At 39.5% G+C, this 24,657-nt stretch overlaps 1 long non-coding RNA gene across 1 annotated transcript; it reads left to right on the top strand.

Annotated features, from left to right (window-relative positions):
- The first annotated feature begins 388 nt into the window (after window positions 1-388).
- Window positions 389-10,467, top strand: LOC118496201. Its single transcript, XR_004898701.1, has 3 exons — window positions 389-401; window positions 9,207-9,209; window positions 10,399-10,467. It is a non-coding gene; the product is annotated as an uncharacterized LOC118496201 (long non-coding RNA).
- The last annotated feature ends 14,190 nt before the right edge of the window (window positions 10,468-24,657 follow it).

Genomic DNA, 24,657 nt, shown 5'->3' with positions numbered 1-24,657 from the left:
AATACATGCCAGTTATTTTCTGTAGAGTTATCATTGCAGCACCTATAAAGCAAAATCTCATTTAAAGGCAATCAGAGAGAAATCAACTTTCTCAAAGTTCTCGGGTTCCAGCTACTCCAATGTGAATGTTGTTTTCGTCTTCTTTGATAGATAGCGAGATCATAACAAGACCAAAATGTGAAGACGTCACCCTGATAACGATTAATTGATACTGAAAATAATCTTTAGTCGCAGCCCTAATCAATGATATTAACTAAGTTAAATAAAACATTTTAATGGCAAACAAAGGGGAGTTCAGTTGCTCTTAGACGCAAAACAAAACAAAAAAGCCGGCTCTGGGAACTTGATGGGCATTTTGTTATTATTTTCTGACTGTCTAGACCTAACACACTTTTTTTCTGGTTCCAGCTTTTCATCTGTGTGGATTTGATGCTTGTCTTTTTGATAAATTATAGCAAACCTTTGGCTCTTGCACTGTTAGTTGGACAAAGCAAGAGATTTGAGGACCGTGGGCAAATTCTAATGAAACATTTTATAGACAAAATCAGTTAATCGATTAATCGAGAAAATATTCAGCAGATTGATTTACAATGGAAATAATCTTCATTAATAAGTTGCAGCCACATCCCCCCTTTTGCTGAATATCAATACCACAAAAGATGTGGATTGCACTTCACAGTGTTCTAGAAATGTATATATTTAGTGGAAATAAAACTCACACAAAACAAAACACGCTGCCATTAAAAATCGCATTTCTCCAATGAACACACCAAAACCCTAGATTAGGCCTAATCACTGTCACCAGGAAGCAGCATCAGACCCTCTCACTGGCGGATTAAGTCTTCTGTTGTTGTTGTCCTTATTGTTGTTGCTGAGAAATAATTACAGCTGAATCTCATCAAAGCCAATTCAACTCTTGGCAGGACTCGGCTCAGTTTTTCCTTCTTTTTTTTCTTCTTCTTCTTCTTTCAGCGAGGAACCTGAGTTTCCCCTGCATGAAAGTGAAGATTAAAGTAGTTAAATACTCGCAGTGAACTGAGAGGAAAGTGAGGCGACGGCGATGGGCTGGAGGAACAGTCTCACTGCTTTCAAATACTCTTGTTCCAAAGAATGACAAAATGCATCTTGCTGACATCGGCTTTCACCTTGACTTGACTGACTTTGTATGAATTTATTTCCTGCACCGCGTGAAAGCAAGTGACCCCCATTCCCTGCCTAGCCCATTCTATATTCCTATAATAAATTAGATGGCGATGCAGGGGCTTTAACATGTAAAATAGTGGTGACATGCTAAATAATGAGGCAGGCCAGAATTATGTAGCGTTGGCGTGCAGGCTCTGGGGTATTCCCAGGCCTCGGAGTAGCCCGGGCCTCCTCCTCGCTGCCTCTGCTCTAAAGGGAGTGTGAGGGGGGAAAGAAGGGGGGGGCACTGAATATGAAAATGAAATTAATGTACCAATGCCCAAAGGTAGATTACTCAGTAGCAACCCTTTTGGCCATGCTTTCCTCTGTTTGGGACTAACAACAAAAAGAAAAACGTTTTTATTCATCATGGAAATTGGTGTTTTTATTACTCCCTGGTGGAATTTGAGATGTATTATGCTGCTTTTTTTTCTTGATGCAGTCGGTCATTTCAATATAGTGCATTGGGGTGCAATGTCTCGATCATCTTTCTCATGTTTGGGCAGTTCACAGTGTGGTTTTGGGAGTGATGCACATCAGGGAGTGAGTTATGATTGCGATAAAGATGCCGGGCGGCGCGAGCAGTGTGGATTCTAGGCAGAATGTAATCATCGCACAATGACTTTGTCACTTTGGAAACAGCAGCTGTTTGACCATTATCATTGTTACTTTTGAATACTGAGTATATGTGGTGTTAGGGTGTTGTGCAACCTTGAAGCCCTGTGGTAAACTCTACTGTTTTATTGCTATTTTCCGCAGTAAGAGACAGATTTACCAGGTTTAATACAGCCTCTTTTAGTTTGCAACAAACATGCTTGTAAACCTGCTTTACAACCCCCCTGGCTTTTTGTCCAGAGGGGGATTAACTGATGAACACTGTCTGTCCTTCAGGTGACACACACAGTGCAATCCAAACTCGTATCACACTTTATTGCCATCTCTCAGTAAATACAAGAGTGACTGATGACCTGTTTGCTCATTAGAAAATGTAGCAAAGTCGTTTCTGTTTGCATCTCCAACACAAACGCTGGCATTCTCTTAAAAGTATGCGGCCTGAGATGCTTTGGGATTTGTTTCAGAATGAAAAATGACCATATCCTCTCTGTTTTCTTTTCACTTTTTGCCAGCTTTTCCTGTCTGGTGCAGACAGTTGCTGTTACAATGGGTGATATGTTGTATGTACATGCTGGCTGGATTACATTTTTAATGGCTCCAAGGGCAGTTGTCCTGGCCATAAAAAACTGCTGCAACAGTGTGAAAGCGGTTATTGAAAATACATTTCTGTTCTTCTCTGAAAGGATTAAACACCTGCACCTTTTGCAACTTCCTGGTGCTGCAAATTAGAAAGCTGTCTGTTTGAACTCGGGATCAGCAAAACCGAAGTTGCATCAGATAAACGCCGCGATAAGAGGGCAATCAGTATTCAAGGGGTGATGTTATGATGTGAGAGATCACTTAAAGCCTGATGTGAGTTATGTGCGCTGATTGTCACCCGACATTATGCACACTGTTTGAGGCTAAATAACCCAGTGTGTGGATCATAAACTGTTCCTCTTGCATGCCACCTTGAAGCGAGGGAGGCACCCCCTTCATAAACAACTCTGTCATTTTAAGTAAGTATCACCCTGCTTACCAGGCACCTTTCGTGCGTGAGCTGCACCTAATTTAGAAGCTTTTAAATCTTTTCGCAAGTGTTGTTGTGAGAAATGCCTGGTTGCAAATGTCTTTTATTGAATGCTGACTCTGTAGTATTACAGGCTTGCAGATATGCCTGGTGTAATATGTCCCTATAGCTTTATCTTGTAATAGTAAAGTGTATTAATTTTCTTGGACTGGAAGAGTGTGTGAAGGGTTAGAATGGACTCTATTTGGGATTGGAACGACTTGCCACTGACTCCAAACACGGTTTTCACGCAAGGACTGCAAAAGATGAAGCAGACGGGGGAAAAACATGCTTTCAATTGGTAGATTTCTTAAGTAAGCCTGGTGGTTTATCACAATCCATCACGGGGAGTGGGATCTGAGTAATTAAAGACTTTTTCAGGAGTGGCATTCTTGAAATTGGAATTGAAAGTCCACTTAGCATGGTCACCGACAGGGATTCACCTATGGAGTTGTGCTTCATACTAATTTAACTGTATAATAGGAGAAGCATTTGATAGAGAGCTATTCTCAGTCACAGAAGCAGGCCAGTGTGTTATGCACACAGTACAGAAGCAGACTATTACTACATGAGGTAAATGGAGGTTGTTTTACTTTATGTGAACTGTCAGTAAAAACTGAAAGTCTCTCATAGCTGTGTACTTTACCACTGTACATAATTTGATTTACAAACAGAGAATTCATATCTCATGCCTTTTTGTGATTGGCTTACGGAGAGCTATAATAAGCCAATAAAAGTGTGCTTACACAAATGTCTGTCAGCTATGGGGACTTTAAGCAAAGTTTCTTTGTAGCAGCCTTAAAAACATTTTAAAGACAAATCACATAATTTGGAAATAAATAAATGTTGTGCTTCATGTTTAGCATGTCAGTGTTTTTTTCTTTTTTTCTTTTTTCTTTTTCTTTTTCTTGCTCAGAATAGTATTCTGTCATCTGCATATTAGGATAAATAAGTGCACTCCATCTACAAATTGTCCTTTGAAGGTGTTTAAAGTTAATCCTAAAATCAAGCTGACTAAAGAGTCTCCTATTTGCTCTGATAAAAACACTATACGCTCCTCTCTAAGCTGTGAGGAAATGGCAAAATGGAGGAGACTACCGGTGGTCGCCCAAGTTTGTACAGCAGTGCTTTTCCTGATAATGCCACACATTCGGGTCTCTGCTTTCAGTAGCCTTCGCACGAGTGCTCCAGTCTCACACGGCACTTAAGTGTGATTAATAAGGTGCAGTGTTGTGTGTGTGTGTGTGTGTGTGTGTGTGTGTGTAGGGGGGGGTTGAGATGGTGGTGGTGGTGGGGGAGTTTATGTCAAGATAAACGTGGAAATGACCTAGCAGTCACCAGCTATTTCCTTTCGGCAACTGCACAGTGCCGAGCTCGAGAGCAGGAGAGGCTGGGGTTTTTATCAAGCCGAGGGCTCAGACCACCAGAGGCTCTTGTGAAGGAAGGAAATTACCGGGTGCAAACATTCACAATACCCCAACTCAATTCCCCCTCCCTCATCTCTCTCTTTTCCTTCGCTCTCTGACTTCCACTCTCCTGTCCCTATGTTTATCAGGTTTTGGGGCACTGTATTTTGATGTCAATAAGCAATTTTTCTTGCCTGGTCTCCTGCCTGACCCCTTTAATCCATCAATATATTATTAGAGATAAAGTTTTGTGGACGCCTGCTGCAGTCACAAGATAAATGACATCTCTGAAGTCACGCATTAAAGACTAGATTAAGGCCTTGTGACTGTGTCTTCAGTGCTCATCTGTGCGCCTCTGTCCAACCTATCACACTAAGTGACAAGAAAGAAAAATAATGAACTGAGGCAGAAAAAGCAAAGAGATATTTCTTACACACACAACCCGCGTCTGTCTTCAGCCAGGATTAGGACGCATTAGAGGCGTGCTGGAGAAGAGGAGAGAGGCAGCAAGGGAGCGTCACTGTTTGTGTATCTCTAGGCTGAAAGAAAGGGAATTTCAACCCTCTATCCTTTTTAAACTACAGGGAAACAGCCATTCTGTTTGAAACAATGTAAGATGTAAGATTTTAATATTCAATACAACTGAACCGCATTAATAAAACCTTTACATTACATTCATAGCTTAATAAACTAAGGGGCTGTATGAAAATTATTCAAGTGTGTGTGTGTGTGTGTGTGTGTGTGTGTGGGGGGGTGTTGAACCTTAGGTTTGAATTATTAAAAAGACATGACCATCCCTATCATTATTAATATTTTCTTTTGATCTTCCCCTTGACTAGCCACTAAAACACCAAAATTAGACAGTTGATTAGCAATTGCAAAACATTGTTTAGCCCACTAAATGTTTCTACAGCAGTTATTGCTATTTTCAGTGAATGAGCTAAATAGGCAAAGGTGCTACCTCTGAAGCTGTTATAGGTTTTAAGCTCTGCAATAAATACTAATATATAAAAGATTAGCTGATATTAGTTTGATATGTATGAAATCAGACGTCTGACTGTCCATCATAACTAAACCAATCACAATATGTCTGCGTTGTATGGCTAGGCATGTTGAGACCTAAAGGGGGTTGTTTCCTCTTGGCAGGTATGCCAAACGGCGCACCATTAAATATTAAACACAAGTTAAGTTCTATTTGCTGCTTTTATTTTTTCAAAGGAAACCAGAGTCTTGATACATAGACAGGTTTGTTGGCCTCTGCACATGGCAAAACCCTTCTTTAGAAGCTATTTGTTGATGTAACTATCTCATCTTTTTTATTGTATTTTACAGAAAATCGCAAAAAGGGAAGTATGAAATTAAATATAAATCTTGAAGGAGCAAAAATTAAAATACACTGCACCTTTTAACAAACAGAAAATATAAACCCCCTTTTACTGACCCTCCCTCACTAATAATTTTAGTACAGTCCCTAAAACACATATTACACTAAGTGATACTTGAGTTACTTTTCATGGCCTATATCTTCCCTTCTAAAATATATAATTCAAAATATGATACAATAAATACATGTATATAATTTAGTCATACTTGGCTTCGGCTGATTAGTTCTAGCTTTAAGTTTACATATCTGTAGGAAATCATATGTATACAAATCTACTGGTGGCTTTGAGCACTAACTAACTAAAGACTTTAATTGCAAAATTAAGGTTATTGCATCTCCTTTCATGCTGAACATCTGCACAGTCAGAGTCTTCACGGCTCGCTTTATGTGACAGTGTTCACCTAACATTTAGACCCCTAAAACCTCAGACTAATAGGCAGGATTACAGACATAAAATGACATTTTTATAGCTTAAACTCCTGACTAGCCTGGACTAGCAGATATTAAACACATATCTGGTAGCACTTAGTGTTAAGTAGGACCAAGTGCTTATTAAGTTTCTGATGCTCTAAGTCCGTGTCTGTTCCGGCCTGGGCTGATACGGGTTGCTAGGCCACAGTAAATGAACGCGGAAGGCTTTGCGCTGGACTTAGACCCGGTTATCATTAGTTAATACGGCGCTGCGGTGACATTGTCACAACTGTGCAACGATTGGCAATATTTGAATTTCCCATTAAGCTCTTCCTGCTGCCTGTGTTTTCATGTGTAACATTCACACCTGACTAGCCACTCCCCCTCCGCAGAGACACAGCTCTATTCCCCCTCCAACATTTCATTAGAAAAAGAGACGGCTATTGTAGGAGCATTGAATATCGCCTGTTGTTCACCTTCACATCCATATGTAACCTCTCCAATGTTTACCCCATGAGCTTGTCAACATGCACTCCTCAGAGGCTACATCCTTCCAAGGGGCAACTATACTGTAAATAAGTCGAGGGCACAGCATTCTGTGTTTGTTCTGTATACACATTCATCAGATAATTTGGCTTCTAAAATCAATTAAATCCTTTTCATACAACGGTTGAGATAAAAGATAAGGCAGTGAAAGCAGATATGAAGCAGATGAACCCTTCTAATTCTAAGCTGCACATTCATTTAGTGGGCTTTTGGAGACAAAATACCCAAGGTCTTTCGGCTATGGCCAGTTATATTAGATCTGAGGTAACTGAAGCCCTTCTGACCTCTCTTATTGGACTCTAGATTATTCCTTAGAAGGGACATATCTTTGGACACGTATTCAATTTTATGCAATTCATAAACTATCTACAAATTAATATCTTTTCTGCACAATGATTGCATTTCGAAGGTTAATCTTTTCTCCTTCAGAATGATTGTGAACTTCATCTCTTGTACGAGTTGAATATGGCTGATGTTCCGTGTTAATGGCCAAATCTCACTTCATTGAAAGGCTTGTGCCTTTAGTGTTTATAGTTCAAATCTAACATTTAGCGCTATCAATGAAATAATTGTAATTATAACTGTACTGCATGTGAGCTAAAATACAGCCATTATTACATTGAAGTTTTCTCAAGGCCTACTTTACTTATTTTTTATTACTTATCTACTCACTGTCTAATGTTTTGCGATCAGTACCATTCCCCGTTGTTCTGCAATCATGCTAAAAATAACTTTATAAGCGTGTTGAATGTTGTTGTAACCTCATAACAGTACGGTTTAGCCACCAAGCATTAGCATGAGCCACTTGTTAACATAGCACTTTGTATTAAGCTGGATCGATTTTTAAAATATCATATCAATAAAATAGATCTCTACGGTATTACTGTGTTGGAAAGTGGCAAAAAATGCTGTTCATGTTACTAAGTATAATTCTGTGACATTGTATGATTTACAATTACTCTTGAACGTATCATCTGGTGTTTCCTGTGTTTTGATTGAAGTTAGAGCAACTAGAGGGGTCAAAGGTTATGTGACGCCATTGACAGGCAACCAGATGACACACTCTTCTCTTCTACACACTTTCTCTGGGTTTGAACAGTGTTGGAAACATTTGGGATAATGTAAGTACATAACAAACATATATAAACCATAGGAAGTAGAAATATTACTTATTATATCTTTAAGTGAAATTTTCCACTGGTATTAATAAAGTGTCTGTCCCTGTCTTTCTTTCTAATTGTCAGCAAAGTGTAGACTGGTCCTCTTTTTTTTCTTTTTTTTTTTGTTACGTAAAGTTATAAAGTTAAATAAACCTCTCTGTTCATTAGTGTTCTTGAAGTGTTCCCGTAGTTAATTTAATAAAACACGGACATTTTTTTCTTTGTCATTTTCTTATTCACAACCCAGAAGCTGAATTGAAATTGCTTTGTGACAGTTTTTCTTTTAGTTGCAGTGGTTGTGAAATCAATTAAATAAACGTCATAGCTAAGCTCTGTCGTTTAATTGACCAAAAACACATTCATTTTTTACTAGCTTTTTTGTAAGTGCCCTGAACTGATGTCCCTGTTATGAAATACAGATCTTAACACGACTTAAGACAAGTGAACATGAAGCAGTAAAACAAAACTTCAAACCACAGAGATTCAGATTCAGATCTGAGCACGCCTTCTTATAAAAAGTTTTCCGGCAAGCGCCAGAAGACATCCTTATTTTTAGGTTAATAAAATGTACATGTTACACAAATAATGCCGTCACGGAGAGAAAAGTCCTTCAGCACACAGCAGACTGTAGGCAGTGTTTTTCATTAGGCATTGTAATGTTGTGTTCTATTATCTATCTGTGTCAGAGTTCCGACGAGAAAGACAGGACGTTGCCTAGCGACACGCACGAACACGCCCCCTTTACATGGACGGCGAACTTTCCCGCTCGGTTGAACTCAGAGGACACCGAGCAAGAATTCCGACACGGAATCCAAGATGGCTGCGCCCTGTGTGACTTGTAAGTATGAACTGTTTTCATTGTTTTTGGACCGCTTTAGTTGTTTAAATGACGATTTCAATCACTCGTATTACTGCAATACCTTACTGCGTCCGTATCACTGCCTGTGGGTATGGGAATCGGTCTTGCTGTGAGTGCCTTATTGAATGAAGACTTGTTTCAAACGGGTGTTGCTAAACGTGGCTTAGCGACGTTGCCACTGTTTGTTTTTAGCCCATTTCCTGCTAGCTAGCATGCTAAAATGATCTACTATGACCAGTGTTGGGAGTAACGCAATTACAGTAATGTATTCCTTTTTGCTGTAACGCAGTAATATAACGCATTACTAATTAAATTTCGATAATATTACACTCGTTACAGTCTCAGTAACGCGAGTTACAACGCATTTTAACGCAACATTTAGTGGTGCATTTTTTTTAAGAATTCACCAACACCGCGACACATTTCTTCACAGGAAAAAAAAAAGCCGTATTATTTTCCTGTCGCTGTATTCGATGGTTGAGATGACTGCAGAGACAAATACATTTGCGAGATGGATATTATTTTCAGGAGTTATTACACTGCATTGAAGCGAGCTGTCCTGTTTCTGTTCCCGTGGTCAGAGCCAGAACCAGAGACGGTACGGACAGCATGTATGTCCCAACAGGTGACGGTACGTCAGCGGCTGACAGATATAAACATGTCGGGAATTAATGATGAGGCTTGCTACACGTAAATATCATTGCATTCTATCAGCCGTAGAGAGTAACTATGCCTGTAGTGGAATGGCTTCGAATGACGACCAAACGCGCTTGTCTTTTACTGTGACCATTTACTGTTCAATATGTTGCAGTTTTACAAACAAGAAAGTGAACAATTTGAGCCTGACGGACATGTTGCTTCTCAGTAAGCTAGCAAGAGTAGGCTACACAACAGACAACTTCCGTGTAGCTTACTTCAAAATAAAAAGCACTTCCTGTGACGGTTCGCAGTAATACTAAATTACTGTTAAATAAGGTTGTGTAGGCTACCTTTTCACAAATCAGCTGTAAATCAAGTACTGTAAATAATGTAAATAGTGAGTTTTAAACACACTATAATTGAACATTTCCTTTAGAGTGTTTTTAAACTAAACAACATGAATTTCTTATTCAAGTGCTATAAACAAACATTTTACAACAATGCCGTACTTTTAATTGAGTATTTTCATTTTCTCCTAATTGCCTATTATACGTTTTACTTATCTATTTTTTATAGCTTTAGTTACTTTGCATATTTATATTAATTATACAAAATATGAATAATCTATGATGTATTAAAGTGGATTCCACAAGCTAGCTGCCAAATCAAACTTCCCCTGTTATTTTGGTAAAAGTAACTCAAAAGTAATGCAAAAGTAGTGTGACGCATTACAATTCAGAGACAGTAATATAATTATATAAAATACAATTCAAAATTGTAATATAACTAATTACTCTCAAATGACAGTAACTAGTAATCTATAATGTATTACATTTTGGAAGTAACTTGCCCAACACTGACTATGACGCGGCTCAAACGTTTTCACTTCACCAAAACATACTGAAATATGAGCATACCTTCTGCGTCTTGTGTCCTCTTCCTGGAGTTCTTCCTCGATGTTGTTGCACATACTTATTTTGGAGTGCCTGGTACTCGACCAGTGATACCGCAACAACAGCTTTCCGGGTGGCGTCCATGTTTTTCTCCAACTCGGACGCACAAAACATACCAGAACGCTTGAAATGTGGAAGTGACGTCATATCCGAGGGCTGAGTCGGTTCGTTGAGAATAATAGAACATAGCATGAGTTTCTAATGTATGATTTATCTGAGAGTAACAACTGAAATTTACACACACACACACACACACACACACACACACACACACACACACACAACCAGCCTATATGCATACTGAAATGATGTATGTGTTTATTTGCATATAGAGCGGGGAAGTGAGATCCGATCACGAGTGGCCACTCAAAACGCATGTGGAAACACATTCTACCACCAGGTGTGAACTATACTATACTATAGTTGTCAAACTACCACTGTCACAACAGTGACTTCTGTCATTTTAGTCATTCGGTAAGTGGATCTGATGATGTTAACAACACATCACAACACGGCCTTTTGATTGTTTAGTTCTTTAGCAAAGTTTCTTTTGGTTCAGTGTTTTTTCAGACCTGTAGTTCTTCATTAGTCAGCAGAATGCTGACATGCGCACCAGACTTACTAAGCCGATGTTTCCCATTCTTTTACTCTTCTACTCACTGCCAATTATTATTATGAAGCCCTGTGGCAGAACTTTCCTTCACCGGATCATGAGTACTTAATTATATGCCCTCTTTTTCTATCCCAGAATATTTTTTAGGGGTGGCTGGTTGGTGGTTGGGAGGTACTCTTTCTTATTTTTATATATGAATGTGATGACACTTTAATAGCTGGGTGTTCTCAGGCATAGACGTACAATGGCTGCTCATTGAGTGTGGTGGGCTGGGGCCGGTGGCATTGTGAGTTATGTGCCCCCGCCCCCCCATAAGAGCCAACCAAAATAGATGTGTGGATAGCCTTTCTGAGCACGCTGAGTGTTTATCTATGCTGCAGGGCCCAGTGGAGTGCATGATGGATCTGTAGTGATCAGTTAAAACCACATTGATGATAAACTAATGAATCAAGGCCCGCATTAATCACATCACAGCCCGCACAGAAAGATGGATGGAAATGCAAAAGTTCCATGCTAATGATGAACTACGAACAATTTGGTGGTGGACAAGGAGCGAGGGAAAATTACACACCGGGGTTTCATGCATAATCTCGGAAGATATTAATATTTCACCCCCCTGCACAACGTTGCTGCCTTTAGAGGCATAATCAAATTTCATTACCAGCCAAACCGACATGATTAAACAGAACAGAGTCTGAGTTCAGAGCCTCACACTGCGGCACACGTTGGCTGCCACTCAGAGATGTCTCCACCCCCTTCATCATTCATAACCCCAACACCCCACCCACCCCTCTCACCCTACCCCTTTGCCCCAGCATGGCCCCACTGCCTCACACAGATCCAAATCAACATTTCATGACCGGCCTCACATCTTTGACCATGCGTTCACTCTGCTTGTGCCTTTATCTGTCAGTCATGTGAGTCCCCGAGGAGCAGCTCGTCTGGAGATTCTGCCGTCGACGGCCTCCCCTGAAAGCCTCAGCGGATGTCTGCTTTCACCGCCTGTCTGTTTAAAGACAACAGTCGTACAGTGAATACCTGCCTTGTATCATGTCTTACATGTTGATGAAATACCACAATGCATTATGAAATATGTTGTGTGATGTAGCACTGTGTAAAAAGAAATTAAATAATGTCTCATGTAATAGCATGATTCATGCCATGTAGCATTAGGTGAGATAAGCCTGTGAGACTCTTGATCAGTACCTCACAGTGAATTCCTTTTCTGAGTTAAACTCTCTGCATTAGAGCTTCCTCTCCTTCGCAGCAGTTGTCCTGTGTTCTTTCGCCCACTCACGCTTGCCTGCGATGCCACAATTAATTTTGCTTTGTCTGGTTGAGTAGAGAGTAAGATGCTTCCATCTTAGCCCGACATGGGCTTGATTCCGCTCTGCTCTTTTGCTCCGCTGACCCCTGTAGTTGCCCGTAATCTCCCCCATCGCGCTTCAGGATAGCTGCTCGTGGCCTGTTTCCTTTTCTTCCTTTTCTTCATTTTCTCTGTTTCTATTTATTTATTCATTAACGTAACGCAGGATCACATTTGTACCCTCCTGTGAACGTGTGTGATGTGGAATGAAAGGGATATTATATATTTTTTTGTATCTGTCATTTTCTTTCTATCTCCCATATGACTTCTTAATCCATCTGAATGCATAGAAGATAATGTTTTGGGCGAAATAACATAAGAGGAAAGATAGACTCCCAAGGACCAATATCTTTATTGCTTGGAGGATAAACGGATTATGTCAGCCATTTTCTGCTGCTGACAGCTTTTCTTATTAACCGATTTTATTTTTAATCTGCCAGGGAAGAAATGCGGTTTTATGTCACAATAAAACGCTGGTCACATCTAATGCTGCCCTCAAACAAACAGATTTCTCAAAGCCTTGCTGGGAAATTTGAAATAACTTTAAAGAAGGGTTTTGGGGAAGGGTGGTGAGGGTGGGCGGGGAGGGTCTCCATCCACAAGCGTGCTCGACTGAGGAGTAAAAGATTCTTAAAGTCCTTCACAGTTGTATTCTTCTTTTAAATATTTATTTCTTTATTTTGCTGATCTCCGTAGAAGAAAAGAAAAGCCTTCCATCATGACAAAATGGCTTGTGTGTGGGCTGTCTGCTGTGTCCATTCATGCAGCTTGCATTAGGATAATACAAAGAAATGCTTTACTTAACACCAATAAGTGTGTGTAAGAAGACAGCTTCAAAAAACAAAACTGGACAGCTTTTATTTATTTCTCTACCATCGCTAAAATTAAATACCTACTATCTCAGGTATGCTAGCTTCTTCCCCTCACTTAAGTGTGTGCAGGAGATTCTGGGGATCATCTAAAATGAAACCATTTGGCCAGATTTATATGGAGGGGTGTTGGGTGTGTGGTGCCAGGGATCTATCATTAACCCCAGGGCTTTAGCGCTCCCTGCTCTCTCATTTCATGCTCGTGATCTGAGGGTGTGAATTAGCCATTGCCCCCGGGCAACCCAACTTAGTTACCGGCTGGACAACATGAAAGCAATACACAGAGCTGCATAAAGAATCCTCTCAAAGCCCCCCCACCCCTCTCTCTATCTCTCTCCCCCCCCTCCACACCCTACATCCCTACCTTCTCCTGAGGGACCGAGGGGGGGTGGGGGGGTGGGGGGGGATACCCGTGTCATGTCTTTAATGGACAAGTGGCAGGTTCACCTTTGCCTGTGCTGTGGAGCTTGGAATAAAAATATTATGATTTACTTTGTGATGTTCACATACATTAAAGCTTACAGTAAGTCGCGGAGGATAAGTGAAGTAATGTAATGGCTGACATGATAGAAAAAGAAATGCATTCATGGTCTTAAAAACATCATAAAAAAGAAAATTGTGCTGATTGAGAGGTGCATCATTCTTAATGTTTTTATAAACACAAAGACATTGTGTTTTATAAACTGAAGTTTTTATTTTGATGATTTACACAATGTGCAGACAGCTGATTTCCACTTCCTGTATGCTTCATAAATGTGCAGAGAAAGCCACACACTTTTCTAGCCATATATATATATATATACACAGCTACATTCACATTAACCTGTGTGACCATAAAGCAAATGCAATACTATATACTGCGAGTCTATATTTTTGTGAAAGTATTGCAGGATTTTAAATGGATTTGGTTTGTACACACACTGTACCAGCTGACAACAACACTGTTCATTCAGGGAGGGATGATTGAGCTTGATACTGTGTGTGTGTGTGTGTGTGTGTGTGTGTGTGTGTGTGTGTGTATGCTGCTGTTGCTGCTGCTGGAGTAATACTGACATCAGTGCAGATATGGAGGCAGACACCTGAATCAAGTCGCATGTTAAGGGATTCAAATTCTTCACAAGTACCCATGACTCCATGCTGACACACTCTTCCGCAGGCAACAGTTTAAAATGGAGCAATATCGACTCCTGTTTAAATGTTTATTGGAATCTTGCACATTTATGGAGGCAAAAATAAGGTATAGTGTACAAAAAGGAAGATACCTGCACACTAAATGCACCATTCAGTCCTCCTCCATCCTTACTTAGCAACTTTCTGTTCCGTTTCCTCCTCTTAGACTTGTTAACTTTGAGTAAAATCTCATCAAAATAGTTTGATACATTTTTAAAATGCATTTTATTAAAGTTAGCGCACACATGTAATTGTCATTGGATGTAATTTACTTTGAATTTTTCCTCAGTTTCTCGACTCTGAGATGCTGATGGCAACACGAGTCTGCCTAACTGAGCTGCAGTGCTTCCATGTTACCTCTGTGTTAGTGACAGGAAAGTGTTAGTGTGATGTCTCCTCCAGCCACACTGGGGCGCTGCTTTTTGAAGCTGATATGCAGATCAGTGTCTGAATATGAGCATCAGAATGTTTCCTCTCTGAGGTCATCACACATACAGTATACTCCTACTCTGTCCATGATTGATCTTTGGTGTGTTACAGGAATTGCAAAACCTTTGTCATCCTCTACTGATTAAATAAACAAAAATACCATACGATCTTTTTTTTTAAGACAGTGTAGAAATGGTGTATAGAGAAAGGCGTATGACATGCAATGAATGTCCCAAGGCTGGAATTGAACCTAGGCGTTGCAGTTATGTGACATGCACTGTAACCACTCAGCTACCAAGGCACCCCCATTTAATCATTAAAAAAAAAAAAAAAAAAAACTTAGGGCACCATGGGAGAAATTTCTTTGTTGGGCCCCTATAAGTCTATATGCACGACGTTCTACTTCCGGGATTGCTCCGTTAACTTCCGCTTTCTTTGTGTTGTAATTTTAACACACGGTTAATTTATGAGGACTATAGTTAACTGCTCCTCAGATCTCTGCAGAGTCAATCCAGACAGCTAGCTAGACTATCTGTCCAATTCTGTTGCACGACTAACAACCTTTGAACGTACACATGTTCCACCAAAACAAGTTCCTTCCCGAGGCTAATTTGCAGTGGCACCGTGCCTCCGTCCGGCCCACGACGATAGTGATTGGTTTAAAGAAATGCCAATAAACCAGAGCACGTTTTTCTCCCATCCTGGAAATGCTGTGTGGACTAGCCAGACCCTCCTCCGCAGCGCCATGGAGGAAGGTCTAGCAATGGGAGACTAGGCCCCTATTTACAACCCACTGAATATCGGAATTATTTTCCTATAGGAGACTGCCTTTACCCGAAAAACGCCCCCATGAGTCGTTTGTTTAAGCAGCAATTTACTACAACGTTAACCAAACTATGTCACGTTTAAAACCGCGACTGTTACGTTTCTTTTTAGACACGGAAAAGGCTCCTGTGGGTTGTATTTCGTGCCACTGCTAGGGGCGGTAATTTACAATTTAGAGGGTAGGAATAAGCAGCTGATATAGCCGTATGGTTTGGAGGACTTCCTCAGACCTGTCTTTGTTGATTTTGTACTTTAGTGGTTTATGTGGTGTAATGTTTAAACAAATATACAATGGGTCAAATTACAACCTATCTATATTGAGTTAACCCTGGGCTCTTTGCTCAGTGATCTTGCCTTGGATCTAATCTACAAACTGCAGATCATAACTTCTTCTAAAATGAGACTCTTATTATTTTTTTTTGTAAATAAATTCATGCTGTTGCAAATTCCCTCTGTAATTTATATTTATTTCTGACATGTTGCCATTTTTCCACTTGGCATGTTTGTTGAAGCAGTGCTTGTTAAAACTATGCAGTGATGACGATCAGTCTTATCTGTAGAAAGGAGAGCAGTGGAGGAAACATTCAGAGAATTAGTGGAGATAGATTCCTTCCCCTATCATTAATAACAATCCTCCTCATTTTCTCTTCAGACTTTCAGATGTTTGCATATCATTTGTATTTTTAATTGGTGAAGTTTGATTAAACCCAGCCCCTAGTGTTATATGGCATTAGGCGCTGCCATATGTTTAGCTGTGTGCAGATACCCATTTCCATAATCATTTTTGCCTGTTTGAGGCGCTCGTCTATTTGCTGTACAGCTTTGATTGCATCTGCCTCAACTTAAATGATGCCTTGTGAGTTTCTCAGTTCATCGCTGTGACCTTTAATCTACGACTTACAGAATGCTCCCATCTATCATGGTTGTCACTTTGAAATTCCTAATCTTGTCTGAAAAGTCTTTACAAGTGCGGCTGGATTACTCTGTGATAATTAATCATATTCAAATGCATGAAAACAAATTTTGTTTACGTATTTGCGATCACCTAAAATGAGAAAAATGAGGGAGGAGTGCGCAGCCCTTCAAGTTAGGTGAGCCTTGCATTTGCATAACATTTAGTTTAAACAAGCAAGCAGAGAATGATTTGTTTCGAACAGCACTGGGATGAGCAGGGTGCATGTGCGTCTTTCATTTTTCATTCAAATCAAAAAAATGAGATCAGAGCATTTTATTTTACTTCTTATATTATATTTCTTACAGGCAGAGTCATTCATTTGACAGGTTATGTTCATTTTAGAAATAAACACATTGTGATGGGCTGAATGCCAAATGGTATTCTATACCGTTGCACCAAAGGCAGGAAAAGTTAATCTGCTTTATCACACGAGCAACAGGGGGCACTTTTTGTTTCACAACTTACACATTGGTTGAGTCAAGTCAAACATAAAATTCAATGAAATACAGTTTTGTGCAATACAACTAATCCTTGTGTGCTTTTGGAGTAATTACACTTCTGCCTTGATTTCATGCATTTCATTATCTCATAATAAAAGCTTAAACCGAGCTGCTACAACACTTACCATGCCGAATATACTGTAGGACATATGCAGTACCATATAAATATATTGTGCACTGGCTACTTTGCACTGAACATAAAGACTTTATAATTACGTTCTCATGTTGTCTTCATAACAACTTACTACTGTATAATAATTTGTCAGTACCTTCTGACAATAATGTTTCCATCATATATTTATGGTCACCTGTTTTACATATGCAGTCCTTCTACTCATGTCTTTCTCTGCTTACAAATATGTTTTGCTATGTGAACACAAGAGCACATGAAAATGACAGCTGTCCTCTCCCCATTTTAAATAAGTTGTGTTAGCCCTTGCTACCTGAGACCTGAACTCTGCTGTTATTCTGTTTCAAGAAACTCATGACATACGATGGAGCAAACTCAACAACTGTGAGTTGCACACAAACCCAGGGCTCAACAATAAGGATTGCCCGGGACAAGTAAAATGCCAGGTCGGGCTAGTAAATCTGCAAAGTCACTTGCCCGATCAGGCAAGTGGTAAAAAAGAATAAAACACATTGGATCAAAACGGAATAGGAAAAGTAATGCACTATTTAATTTGTATATATCCCACATAATCGTTTTTTGGGGTTTCAGAATCAGAAATCAGAATTAGAAAGCAGTTTATTTCCAAAAACAAAAAGTCTCCGTTGACTTCTCTTTACTTACTTTTGTTACATACTTATTTGAACCCAAACCATGATTTTTTCCTAAACCTAACCAAGAAGTTGTGTTGCCTAAACAGTTTCTGCACTGCACTGATCGCAAGTGTTGCTGGACATTCATAGGAAAACTTTTCATAACATATCATATAAACCGTTGTACGAGGATCCGTTGCTGAGGATCCGTTGCTGAGGATGTTGGACTAGGTATGAAGTGGTTACCACAAGTCATTTCAAGCAGTCATTTGCAGCAGTGACAGTGATTTGCATCGCTAACATCGAGTCGTCTGTTTTATTGTATAAGTATCATACAGTATTATACAATTTGAAGAAGCTTGTTTAACTTCTAAAATATCAGTTTTACTATTGTGTTTACAAACATTACTAATATACAGTATTTGCAGAATTAAGGTAAATTAGTTTCCAACAAATGGTGGCACTGTTCTGTTGCATAGAAGTAAATGCTGCTGAAGGTGAATCACTCACTTGAAAGATTATTAGTAACAGTTTCTCGTTAATGCAATTATCTAATCAACCAATCACATGCCAGCTGCTTCAATGCATTTAGGGGTGTGGTCCTGGTCAAGACAATCTCCTGAACTCCAAACTGAATGCCAGAATTGGAAAGAAAGGTGATCTAAGCAACTTTGAGTTTGGCATGGTTGTGGGTGTCAGATGGGCTGGTCTGAGTATTTCACAATCTGCTCAGTTACTGGGATTTTCACGCACAACCATTTCTAGGGTTTACAAAGAATGGTCTGAAAAAGGAAAAACTAGGGCTGTCAAACGATAAAATTTTCTTAATCGCGATTAATCGTTGAATTTCTATAGTTAATCGCGATTAATCGCATGTTTTATCACGTGATTAAAATTATATTATTTTGCATTTCAGAACTGTTTTTAAGTACATATTAACAATGGAAAGCAATTCTTACCAGTGTATCTTGATTGGGAATCAAATGAATGCAAAGAAAATGACTTTATGAACTTGATTTTAAGATTTGTATTTGTTTATTATATATTTAAGCTAGTCACACATTTGAATCTAGAGTCAATATTAGGGTTGGGTATTGTTTGGTTTGGATACCGGTGCTAAAGTGATACTTTTAAAACGGTACCGGTGCCTTAACGGTGCTTGAACTGATACTTTTTAAGAAAGTTAAAAAAAAGAAGGGTACTAAACAGTTGGCGACATTAAAGAATGGCTTGTTTATTGCTAAGGCCATATCGTCAAAATTAAATGATTTAATAATAATGTAATCACTATAACAATAACTTATTTCACTAGTAAATAGCTGTTGAATGACAAAAAACAACCACCAGATGGGAAAAGGGCATTTAACAACAACTTTGAATGCACCACGAGGCTGTAAATTACCAGTTTCATTGAACGGCAGTCCTGTGGGCGAAAATGCCTTGTTGATACTAGAGGTCAGAAGTGAATGGGCCGACTGATTCAAGCTGATAGAAGATCAACTTTGACTCAAATAACCACTCGTTACAACCGAGGTATGCAGCAAAGCATTTGTGAAGCCACAACACGCACAACATTGAGGCGAATGGGCTACACCAGCAGAAGACCCCACCGAGTACCACTCATCTCCACTAAAAATAGCAAAATGAGGCTACAATTTGCCCAAGCTCACCAAAATTGGACAGTTGACGACTGGAAAAATGTTGCCTGGTCTGATGAGTCTCGATTTCTGTGGAGACATTCAGATGGTAGAGTCAGAATTTGGCGTAAACAGAATGAGAACATGGATCCGTCATGCCTTGTTACCACTGTGCAGGCTGGTGGTGGTGGTGGTGTAATGGTGTGGGGGATGCTATCCTATCAATATGGGCCAACATTTCTAAAGAATGCTTCCAGCACCTTGTTGAATCAATGCCACAAAGAATTAAGGCAGTTCTGAAGGCAAAAGGGGGTCAAACACAGTATTAGTATGGTGTTCCTAATAATCCTTTAGGTGAGTGTAACACAAAATTTTGTAAGTTCATTTGATTAGGACAATGCACATTAATCAACATTTCTGTAAATGCGCCAGTGTTAACCACTCGGCTAATTTTCAACTGTAGTCCTAGTTACCTAGCATGCATGTCTTTATGGTGGGAGCACCTGGAGGAAACCCACGCAAACACGGGGAGAACATGCAAACTTCACACAGAAAGGCCCGGAACGACCTGGATTCAAACCTAGAACCTTCTTGCTGTGAGGCAGAAGTGCTAACCACCGAGCCACCTTGCTGCCTAAATCGTGCTGCCTAAATCCCAGTGAAGTTTTATTTGGTTGTCTTTAATAATGAATTACAGTAATAGAGTAATCATACTGTTGCAAGATGGCAAGAACACATTCTCACTCTCCCATCGCGTCAAAAAGTGACGCTTTGTCAGGTGCCTTTGACGTTATTGACGCAAAAAGTCTCCTTTAACGTCTAGCCCTTTGGCATCGACGTTCTGGGTCTGGACGTATGTTTAACTGACATGCGGCACAAGAACGGGACAGTTAGGTTTAGGAAAAGATCGTGGGTGGGCTTACAAAATGTATGTTTCAGTGACGCACGGGACAAGAACGGGACACGAACCCCGGTCTCCTGGGTGAAAGTGTGATAAAGGCTGGTTTTTCCCTCTTACGAGAGTGTGCGAGATGGGCAGCAGTGTCTGCGAGGAGGTAACTGCTGCTAAACAATGGAGACGCCACACTGGAACAACTTGGGACTCTTGCCTTGAGAATTAAACGCCTAATACCGCCAGCTTTGTTTTTGTTTTGGAACCAACCACCATAACCCACAAAAATCTGAACAAGAACTGTTGCCTGGGCTAGCCGTTCATGGGAGCCACCGCTGTTTTGTTTGACCCATCCACCACTCCAACCAATGTCCTTTTTTTCCCCCGGTCTTTCATACTACTTGCTACCGTTGTTGCTCTTAATACTTAAGACTCTTAATGTCATCTTACAGCGCCGCGGCCGAGCTGCTGCTCTGCCCGGTGCGTTCCATACAGATGCTTAAAGGTCAATTTTGTGTCGGTATCAGAGGCTGACCAAGCGTCAGTGGCTCTCAATTTAATATGCAACTTCATTTAATATAATATGTAGTAGGGGTCCCTGCTCCATCTCACTCTCAGTTAAGGGGTCAATGGCTTAAAAAACGTTGAAGAACCCTGGTATACAGTACATACGTATATGTAGAGTGATTACAGTTTGTTGAGAGAACAGGGCTGACTTTCTTAAATACTGTACATCAGGGGTCACCAACCTTTTTGAAACTGAGAGCTACTTCATGGGTACTGAGTCATACGAAGGGCTACCAGTTGGATACACTCTTCTGAAATAACAAATTTGCTCAGTTTGCCTTTAGTTATATATGATTATTAATGATAAATGATACTCATCTATGTGAAGACACTGATCACGTTAATGATTTCTTACTATAATTATCAACAATGACTTAACAAGGTGGGAAACATATAATATAAATATTCAATTTTCATTTTTAGAACAGGCCTGAGGGCTACTCATGTGGTCCTTGGGGGCTACCTGGTGCCTGTGTTGGTGAACCCTGCTGTACATCATGGACACTTCATTACTGATGACCCAGTATCCACAACTGTTGTATGCATGTGGTGTGTGTTTACTTGTTGATTCAGTTATTTGTACAGGCGTGACTATGGATGTTGGAATGGAAGAGAAAAAAGGCCCTCTGAGGCTGCATGTGTTCGGGGCCCAGATTGCAGACAGCAACTACCAGTAAACAGTCCCATATCATATGAAAAATTGACAGTGACAGGAAGAAGATGCAAATAAAGAATTCAATCAAGAGCATTCTATCAACATGTAATGAATTGCTTTGTAATTGTAATTTAAATATTATTATATATTATATTAAATATGGTTGTTTTTAAGTTTCATTAGTGTACAGTGTTTTTTCGACAATTATTACTTCACCTATGAAGACATTTTTTTTTACATTTTTCTACGTTATACATCATTGTCTGTTTGAATGCTTGTTTCCAGTTATGGATGCTTCACAGTTATTGACGACTACATCAATTAACACTTAAAAATACCTTCTTCCTCTTCTACTTTTGTAGACATTGTGCACACATTTTTTCCTTTATTATGGTACAGCTTAGAGTAGAAAGGAGGCTTGCATTTGTCAAAAAATAACCAGATTTCCCATACAATCAGCATGTTTATTATTGTACATGTAAACTGTAGCAATGAAAAACATAGGCTGAAATCTTTTCCAACCTCCAATGAAAGAGGATTGATATCTTTGTAGACATTCTGTGCTGTGGACGCTCCTAAAGGGGGTTTTTGTTAGCAGAAATGAGTCCTGGTTATGTTTTCTCTTTGAAAAAGACACATTCTTTCTAAAGAGGAAGGAAAAAAAACATTTTACTTTTCAATTACCCCCAGCTCCTTCACCTCGCTCGTCCTCCCCAGGTATAGTTTCCAAGGAGAGGAGAAAAAGAGAAGGGATGCTTTTCACTTGCATGGCAGCACCCCTCCCTCTCGTTCTTCTCCTATCATTCGGCTACCACTTTTATGCATGAAACAGAGAGGAAGATTGAAAGCATTCACTGGCCATTCAGACAATGAAGAAAGGAGATCCTCAGAGCTTTATTAGATATGAAGATCTACAATAAAAATCAATTTCTGGCCTCTTTATGCAGTTTAAATGACAAAGCCTCAACCCATTCAGCCATTGTGTGCAGGAAAGTAATTCTGCAGCACTGGCCGAGACAAGAGCGCCGTATACTTTCTGACCTGCGATTGCAGATTCTAATATGATACAGACCTACTGAGATAATAGGAGGCACTTAATATCATCTGTTGAGAAGAAGAAAAAAAAGTTATCTCATATCTTTTGATAGATAGATGGATAGGGGATGAGGTTTAAACTGTTTCATGGGCAGAATACTAAACAGGCTGAGATGGACAGCTGAGCTTTTCACTCTCATCAGTGCTCTCAAACGTAAAAGTTAGTAACACAAAGCAATACAATCCTTGTACACAAGTATAGGTGGTTAATTAGTGCACTTAAAAATGGTTTGACAAAAAGAAAATATTTTCCCAATCCTTATTTTGACACCAGAGAGAGAAAAATATTACTTTTTATAGGAGTGTGTTCTTATATTACTTTGATGTAGAAAACAAGCTTTTATCAGCTGTAAGAAACTAAAGAAGGACTGGCCAATAAGATGATATAAATCGTCAAAACGATATAAAAATGTCTATCGTATATAATTATGTTGTTTCTATCGCATTGGCAAAACAACAGCGGCAGAACTGCGTTACGGCAGTATTGATGTTTTTTGGATGATGCTTTACATTCTGATCCTTGCACAGTATGTTCATTCTGCACTAATATTTTGAATAAAATGCTAAATACTCAGTACTTTTCAATTATACAGGTATTTCATTCACACAGTATACAAAAATAGGCTTGTGATTGTTTCATATAGGCTATTTATTTATTGAATCACCAGAAAACATGCTATAGATATGAAATGACCTATATCAGGATAAAAAGTATACAAAATTTCAAGGATTTCCAGGAAGTCTTTTATTGTGGAGCAGCTGTAAACTGGTGAAGTACACGAAAGTGTCAAGTGCTATTAGCCTGAAGAGGTTAAAAAACACTTGGAGGAACATTTCATGGAATATACGTAAAAAATCAGTGTGCATTCACACATAGATGATCCATACGTGAATTGCCAAAACGCGGAAAGTCCTCCAAATCATACGAAAAGTGTATGTAGGTTGTTTATTCCTACCCTCCAATACGACCCACAGGTGTGTTTCATAAATTAGCGCCCCTTGCAGATGGCGAAGGAATGTCCCGCCCTACTCTGTCTCTAATGGGCCTCGGGACTTGTGGGCTTCGTTGGTTGGATTGGTTAGGGTTAGGCATCAGGAGTGAGATTGGTTAGGGTTTGGATAAGAATACCAGGGTAAGCCAATCAGAGGCAGAGTAGAGCAGAACATTTCTTCGGCATCCTAGGAAATAGAAAATTTGCGCTCTGCTTTGCTCCAGTGATCATTATTAATTATTATTACATATAATTATATAATAATTATTATAATTATTACGGCCACTAAAGGGCTTAAATGCTACTATTACCGTAAATATAGGTTGTAGTTGCTGCTTAAACAAACAGCTTATGAGGTTGTTTTTTTCCCCCAAAGGTTCTGCTCTTAGGTTATTAGCAACAGAAGAACCATTTAATAAAAGTTGGTCTACATAATATATATATTATATATATATATATATATATATATATAAGCCTTTCTGTATGATTGCATACATTGCAGACAGTGCACACGAGGACAGTGATCCTCAAGTTCACTTGCTCATAGTTACTACAAGCTGCATGGGTGGGTCAGGATTTACAACTCTAGGTAAAAAGTAGATATATATATACGCAGTATACTTTACTAAATAATTAACCTGGAATGTGTAATGATACATACTTGATTCATCCATGTGTCTTGTTGCCAGATTGCGTTGCATTCGCAGCTGAAATGATTAAAAGAGGTTTTTTTTAACCTGGGTAATTCTTAACATTTGTATCGATTTTGTTTACCTACACATTAGGTTAAATGCATAGGTTAAACACAATACAGCACCTAATCATAGAGCCTCTGTAGTCTCTGAACGTCTCAGTGTAGTTCCAGCATGAACTGTTTACCACCCAACTCCTCATGTGGACAGGATGATCGACAGAATGAACAGTGAGCAGTGAGACATCCAATCATTTACCTCCTCAGATGTTAGGGGCTTGCTGTGTTTTAAGAGATCTGTGCTGAGGTGAATCATCTTATCAGCTGTTAGGTAATGTTTGATCAGTCATGCTGATGTGAAATGTGTTTGAATTGAAGATGAAATTACAGTCAAGGCTGAGCTCATGTTAGCTGCAGAATGGTCCAGAGAAAGCTT

Source organism: Sander lucioperca, chromosome 11 (genome assembly GCF_008315115.2).
Source record: "Sander lucioperca isolate FBNREF2018 chromosome 11, SLUC_FBN_1.2, whole genome shotgun sequence".
Taxonomy (NCBI): Eukaryota; Metazoa; Chordata; class Actinopteri; order Perciformes; family Percidae; genus Sander; species Sander lucioperca.
The sequence above is the reverse complement of the archived record's forward strand: the minus strand, read 5'-3'. Positions and strand labels throughout refer to the sequence as shown.